Consider the following 7,826-nt stretch of genomic DNA (forward strand, 5'->3'; position numbering starts at 1 on the left):
CCCGTGCCAGAAATGAAGGATGGCCTTGGATGAGGGTGTGGGCGTTTCACCAAAAGTATCAACAGGGAGGGCAGAGGTACAGGCCTAGCTGCATTCAGCTGTGGGGTGTGATGATGGCAGAATGCAACGTCCTCTTCTGCCTGCTTCTCTGTTCTTTGTGAAAGAGGAAGCGAGGTCTTCTGCGGTGAGTGATGATGGGGGAGGGATCACTGTTTCAGAGAGAAGGAAGCTGGGGAGCGGTCCTCCGGGAAGGAAGCGGGGGAGAGTGTGTCCCAAACTTGAGCACACATCAAGTTAGAACTGAGACTGCTGGGTCTACATCCCAGGGTTTCTGACTTAGTAGGTGATATTCATGCTGCTGGCCGGGGGACCAGGCTTTGAGAACCACTGGGCTAGGAGCTGTAGAAACCCGCCAGTCTGCGTGGAGCGCTCTCTTGAGGTGAGCTCATGATTTCTGGTTGACGCCAGGTGGCATGGGCGTTTTCCTTCAGCTGCTTTTAGCCGTGAATGCACAGGTGTGAGTTGAAAGGTGGCTCTGACCAGATGGGACTTGGGCAGGTGAGCACAAGGAAGAAACAAATATCCTCTGTTCCTAGAAAGCCTTTAGAAAGCTTACTTTAGCAACAAAATTAAAATAAGTCACCATTAATAAGAGCTTCATCAAACAGGACTGGGTAGAGACTATGCATTGCATTGATTTGTGTATTAAGAAGTATTATTTCAGGGCTAGCCTGGTGGCACAGCTGTTAAGTTCACCTGTTCCACTTTAGCGGCCTGGGGTTTGCCGGTTCAGATCCCAGGTGTGGACCTACACACTGCTTGTCAGGCCATGCTGTGGTAGGCGTCTCACATATAAAGTAGAGGAGGATGGGCATGGATGTTAGCTCAGGGCCAGTCTTTCTCAGCAAAAAAGAGGAGGATTGGCAACAGATGTTAGCTCAAGGCTAATCTTCCTCAAAAAGAAAAAAAAATGAAGCGTTATTTCACAGCTGCAGGGACTACCAGATAAAAGAAGCCATTCCAGCATTAGCCAGTAACAATTCACTGGAATCGCTGGGTTCTATTTGGGTTTCCTTTGACTTGATCGACTATGTAAAGATCGTCCATTTATATGGATATATAGATGTGTATGTACATACTATATAGTTTTTCAAAGTATGAAAAATTATGGAAGAATCACGCATGACCTCCAATTTACCACTCTGAGCCTCATTGTCTCCATCGATAAAGCTAAATAATGATGTCTACTTCAAAGGATGGTTTAAAAGTTAAATCATTAACTTTTGCTTGTGCAAGCCCATGGCCAAGTCCTTGGAGGGAGTTAGTATATGCTCACATATTTAAGTTATATAGTTTTGGTTTCCCTACAGCATTCTGGGTCTTATGCTCCTAGGGGTCTTGGCAGTCTTGCCTAGTGGTCTCAGAAGGTGGTAACTCTGTCTAAGAGGGGGCCCCAATTCTCCATCTCATCTTGCTCAAGAAGCAGAGGAAGGCTCCCAAAAAATGGCAGCTGGAGAAGAGAAGAGAGGAACTTCTGAGGCTCAAAAAGTGTGCGTGCATATACTTTTACATTTACATATATGCGTATATATGCATACTTTGTATTTGCATATATATATGAAACCATAACTTGTGTCTACATTGGTAACGGTCACGGCATCTTCTCAGCTTTTAGATGGGAAAATGGATGTTAAATTCTCCCCCTGACAGCCAGTCTCTGGTAAGCAAGGAGCTTTAGAGAAGGTTGGTTTCTGGAGCTTTCGGCTGTCTCCCAGTGCAACGCCATTAACTACGAGACGGGATGGAGCGCACAGTCTTCGCCTGACTCTTTAATGAGTGTCCCATAAATCTGGGCTATTCAGTAGGGGTCAAATTGATAACCACTAAGAATGAATATCAATGCCTTCTAGAGTTCCATGTGGAATGCGACTATAACTACCAAACGGCCGCTTCTTCATGGCGCTTTCAGAAAAATTGGTACTTCAAGCACTCCTAACGGCTAACGTGAAGATCAGAGATTACTATTACAGCCATGGTCAGTGAATCCAGACATAAAATCCTGCGATGGCATACTTTTTACATTGGAGAACCAGTCCTAGATTATTTGTTGATTTGAATTGACACTTAAATTATTGCTCCTGAAGTCACCTTTTGGGTGGCTTTTGGTTTTGGATCTGCAATGTTCCAACTATAACTCCTCGGGAATCCTGTCCAGCTCCCCTCAGTCTTTTCTCCCTTAAATTCTGGAGCACAGTGGGCTCGCATTTCTGATCCTTGTGCTGATGACGCTTCTGGCTCACTGGGAGTGTGGCTCAGAGGTAGGATTGGACAGACCTTGGTGTTCTCTCTGTGCAAAAAGTGATCAAAAACCTCATGAGACTTTGAAATTATTAAACTATTCCATTTGATTTTTCTTTAACTGACAAAACAGTCTGAGAAAACACTAGTTGGATAAAGGGGCACACGTGGCTCCATTCCAGCCTCTTTTCTGAGACAAACACCATCATACCCGTCATGAAACTATCTTACAGTGATCTTTTCTAACATTTTGTCTCAGAGATATGTGTTCTTTTAGAAATCAGTTCTAAAATGTTGTGTATCTTCTTTAGCGGGGTGGAGAAATCCATGCAGAAGAAAAATGTTGTTTATGCCAATTGGAAGCCCCACCAGTGAGCCTTAAGGGAAAGGAAGGACCTTCTTTAAAGGAAAGTGAAAAGAGAACGATCATGTTCTTTTATTGCAAAGCGCCAGTGGTGGGGATTTGCGCTGAGAAGTAAAGCAGTGATAATAAGTAATCATTATAGTTGTAGTGAGTTGCTGTGTGGCTCCCGATTATTCACTGCCCTCTCTGGACCAGGATTATACATCCTGCCCGCATTAACAGCAGGCTTGGTCACTGGACTTGCTTTGGCCAATAAAGTATGAGTGAGAATGGTGTAATGCCACCCTCCTAATCATGGCACAGAGTCCACAATGTTGCCCAAATCCTATGCTAGGCTCTGGGTCCCATTGTGCTCTCCCTCGCATCACCAGTAACCAAAGAAAGGGCCATGTGGGCAGAGCTGCAGAAGGCCCACGGGTAACACGGGGAGAGCGAGACCTCATCATTGCTGACCTCTGAGATGCTGGAGATATTTGTTACCACAGCAGAACCAAAAGAAATCTAACACAATCATAAAATTAATTTTTTACTGAATCAGCCATTGGTCCAAGCGCATTTCTTGTAGTAACTCATTCAGTCCTCACGGCGACTCCATGATTTTTCCTGTTTTACAGATGAAGTGACTAAGGCCCAGAGGTTAAGTAACTTGTCTCAGGTGACCAGGCAGTAAATGACAGCACCGTACCCATAACACAAGCAGGCTGGGGGGTCTGGTCCATGTTGATGCATGACAGGGCAGCTTCTGGAAGGATCTTCAAATGCAAGGGATGGTCTCATTAGAGGAGTGAAGTCACTTCTCAAATAAGGGAAGAAACTGGAAACCCAGTGACCCAGAGCCTGGCCTCTGATTTGGGAATCATTTTGGAGTCTACGCCACGATTAGCAGAGTGAGTTACGAAGATAAATTTAGAAGACGGGAAACCTTGCGGGTTCCTTCAGCATCCAAACCCCACACGCCAAGAACGTTGAATTCCAGATAAAGTGCAACTGACACAGGTGGTCAGGAGAAGTACCAGATTATACCCAGGTGTTTTTCTTTTACCAACTGATTAGTTTGTAATAACAGTTTTCTTCCCAATAAAAAGAGTTCTATTCTTTTTTTAATAAACTTTTTATTCTAAAATAATTTTTAGATTTACAGAAAAATTGCAAAGACAGTACAGAGAGTGCCTCGATGCCCTTCACCCAGCGTTAACCCCGGCAGAGCCATGGGACCTTTTTCAAAACTAAGAACGTAACTCGGTACGCTGGGACTAACCAGACTCAGGCTTCAGGCAGACGTCACCAGTTTTCCAGTGCCGTCCTGTTCTGCTCCAGGATGCGGCCCAGGATCCCGCCTGACATTAGCCATCACGTCTCCTTCGTGTCTCATCCTCCCCATCTGCTCTGTGGCCATGCGGTGGGTCCTGGAGGAAAAGCCAGCAACAGGGTGGGAATCCTGTCTGTGGACCCAGGGCCTTCACATCTCAGCTGACTCACTTTTGACCTTTTGCGATTTGTTTAAAAAGTTCTAGTTTAATCTTCCTACAAGCTTCTATGGCATTTGCCCCAGGCAAGCAAATGCTCGGTCCTGTTCCCCGGGGTGCCTGTCTCTCTCCAGACTTCAGGTTGGCTATTTGCTTTACAGCTTCAGTCCTCTGACGGGTGTGAGAAATTCACGCACTTTCAGTTCTTCCAGCTTTTTCCCTCTGAGGATGGGAGCAACACTCATTCCAGCTCTCCACAACTCCGAGCTGAAGCCAGTGCACCTCTGTCCTTTGAACAGAAAGCACAGCTTTGCTCCAGAAATGTCAGTACTAGGGAACACACTTTAAGAGGCAAGTGGACCAATGCTAAACATGTCCGTAGAAGGTTGTTCATCAAATCTGATAACAGCGAAGAACTGGAAACAACATAACTGCTCACGGATAGGAGGCTAGAGAGGTAAATTATGGTCCAATTACACATTTGATTGCTCTGTGCCACTCAGTGATGTGGAGCTCTGTGACCATCGACAAGGTTGAATCCCTCTGGTGGATACAAGGTGAGAATGCAGACTCCAATTGCCTGTCAGCCTACAATCCCAGGCACTTCCGCTTGGATGGGCACATGCCTGGATGCACGTCCCTATCTGGGTGCGGCTGGAGTTTGTGGTAACTGAACATACTTCACAGAAACACTAAAAGCAGTTGCCAGTTGGTGGCGGGATTCTAGAGGACATCTTACTTCATGCTTTTCTTCACTGTTGGATCTTTTAGAATATGTATTTAGACATGAACATGCATTTAGAATGAACGTAGAAAAAGGCTATTTTCATTTTTGAGAGGAGGGGAAGGCAAAGACTGCTACTATTTTCATTTCGGGTCCTGCTGCCCAGGAGCTGGGACGCATGTTCCAGAGCAGCGCAGAGGAGCACGGCCCAAGAGCAGTAAAGGCACCTGTGAAGACTCCGATGCCTCTTGTCTCGGAATCTCCAAAGCATAGGAGCGAGCTCACGCAGCGTCCGCGCAGGCTCCGGAGTCCTCCGGACCGCAGTTCAAGACGCGTCTTTGCCGCTCAGGAGCCAGGTGCTTTAGAAAAGTAACTTCAGTTCTCAGAGCTTCGGTTTCCTCTTCCCTCACCGGTGAGAATCGTATCTTCACAAGGCTGTTGTGAGCATTTAATGAAATAACGCGTGTTCGGCCCTTCACACAGTACCAGGCACTCAGTAAATGCTCAATAAACGTGCATTAGAATCCACATGAAGCCTGGGTTAAGCCTGGTGTGGTAAATATGCTTCTCCAGATGATGGGATGCTGTTCTACTAAAGGATGGATTTCCTGGCAGGGTCCCTGGCTTGTTCACTTCTAGAAATTTCTGAACACCCTCCATGAGCACACTGGCCTGTGCTTGGTGAAGGTGGCTTTGACTCATCCCTGAGGCTGCCAGGATGGCGGGGCAGCTGCTCGCCGCTGGCTCAGGGTGAGGAGTTGGCATCCAGCCTCATCCTTGGCCTGGACAGTGCCACAAAGAGTGCCCAACCAGGAATAAATGCCCTAATTTTCTCCCTTTTGAGAAGAAGACGACAGATACCAGGCCCTCTCCTGTGTCCACAACGTATCAATTAAACCCAATAGAACCGGTGCGGGAAGTAAAGAAATCGTTAACAGCATTCTGGCCTGGACGCTTCTGCACAGGCCACTACAGACAGCTATTGTGCTGGCAGCACAAACAGGGCCGAGAGGCACCCCACCGAGGAGACTCCTCCTCTCTTCCAAACGACTGCCAGACAGGGATCAGCTTCCACCATCACAGGAACACACAGCACAACCCTCCCTCCGTCCCCAGCTCACCCTGGGATTGTCAACATGCAGTTTGAGACAGAAGCCACATTTACGTAAACGAATCAGACAAGTCACGTTGGCAGATGTTGTGCAAACATGGTCATTTTATTTCTTTTCCATTTGAAATCTGAGCAGCTGGGGGAGACAGCAGCACACGTGGTTGGCTAATTTCTATACTACGCATTTACTAATTGATTCTTTTCTTTAAAACCACTTTATAGAGGTATGATTGACATGTAAAAAGCTGTACGTATTAAATGTATTCAACTCGCTAAGTTTGGAGATAAGTATATGCCCATGAAACCATCACCACCATCAAGACCATAGAGGTAACATCTCCTCCCAAAGTGTTCTTCTGCCCCTTTATTATTATTAATTTTGTGGTAAGAACACAATGTAAATTCCATCCTCCTGGAAAATTCCAAGTATATGATAGAGTCTTGTTAGCTGTAGTCACCAGGCTGCAAGTTAGATCTCAGAACTCACTCATCCTGTACCGCTGAATCTTTGTACCCGTGATCGGCATCTCCCCATTTTGCCCTCCCCGGCCCCTGGCAATCACCATTCTACTCTCGGCTTCTATCACTTTGACTACTTTAGATTTCAAGCGTTTGAGGGATACCATGCGGTATTTGTCTTTCCGAGTCTGGCTTACTTCACTTGGCATAATGTCCTCCAGGCCCATCCACATTGTTTACATCATTTTCTCTGGGAGAGGGCGTGGGTCGTGACCTCCCATTCCACCAGCTTGCTCATGTTCTCTTAAGCGATTCTTCCGGGGGCCCTGAAATCGTCGTTCCCCATCTGCAAAGCCCTCGTAAAGACTGTAGGGAGCTCAGATCACTTCCCTGCCCTTCTGGACTTCTCCACAAAAGTGAGTGGATCAGACCACTGTTTAGGTGGAAATGTTACATGACAAGTCATCACAGAGTATCGGTGATGTCAACATGCAAGACATGATTGGCAGGTGCAGCACAGCAGCGTGAGGGGTAGGCCCCGGCCGATGGCCACTTACACTGGAAAAACTCCATCACCTTGGGTAGCCATTTGACCTTTGACACTCTGATTCTTTTGGGCCTCAGTGTAAAGTCCTCCTTTGTGAAGGACTTGCAGTTTGCAATCTCAGGCTGTGGTACGAACCACATGGATGATCCCCATTGGGTTCAGCGCCCAGCACAACATGAGGGCTCAGAGCACGTAGATCGCTGTTCTGTTCACGGCTGCTTCGGGACAGAAGGGAGGGAGGTTGCAGTGGGCTGCAGGTGCACATGGGCTTTCGGCAGGTCTTGAAGGATACCAATGTGCACAACAGGGACGTCGAGTCATGGTTGGATGGGCACACAAGGCTGCTTTCTGGAGAGACACGAACCAAGTCAGGGACAGCGAGGCAGCCTCCCCAAGAAGCTGGGATGGAGTGGAAGAGAAGCCTGGAAGACTCTAGATGGGTAGAAGGATGCTGGTCAATGAAGGCCTCTGAAAGCAGGGTAAGACTTCGGCCCTTACCTTTCAGCCCAGCAATGGGACCAAGCAAGCGTTAGAGAGACTGGTTAGGAATCTGATCAAATAAATCGTGACCAGTGGCCCTGGGGCTGGTCTAAGACAGCGAGATGAGAGGGGAGAGGAAGAGTGTAGAGGAAGGGCTGTCTACAAGTGAAAAAACGAGCCCCAGTTAAAAACCTCTGGGAAATGTGTGGTAAGTGGGGGAAATGCACTTGACACGTTGTAAGATACACATGCCAAAGCACTGTGTCCATCACAACCAGATCATCAGTAAAGAAAATGCATGTTGACTGAGGACATGGTTGGGGGGCAACCTTCAAGATGGTTATCTCGTTTGCTCAGAAACTTACAACACTGAATTG

The 7,826-nt window shown here is 47.0% G+C and overlaps 1 long non-coding RNA gene across 1 annotated transcript; it reads left to right on the forward strand.

The window, feature by feature from the left end:
- The first annotated feature begins 263 nt into the window (after nucleotides 1-263).
- On the forward strand, nucleotides 264-6,239 carry LOC138920161 (uncharacterized). The gene is made up of 2 exons (XR_011430884.1): nucleotides 264-439; nucleotides 3,796-6,239. It is a non-coding gene; the product is annotated as an uncharacterized lncRNA (long non-coding RNA).
- The last annotated feature ends 1,587 nt before the right edge of the window (nucleotides 6,240-7,826 follow it).

Source organism: Equus caballus, chromosome 22 (genome assembly GCF_041296265.1).
Source record: "Equus caballus isolate H_3958 breed thoroughbred chromosome 22, TB-T2T, whole genome shotgun sequence".
Classification (NCBI taxonomy): domain Eukaryota; kingdom Metazoa; phylum Chordata; class Mammalia; order Perissodactyla; family Equidae; genus Equus; species Equus caballus.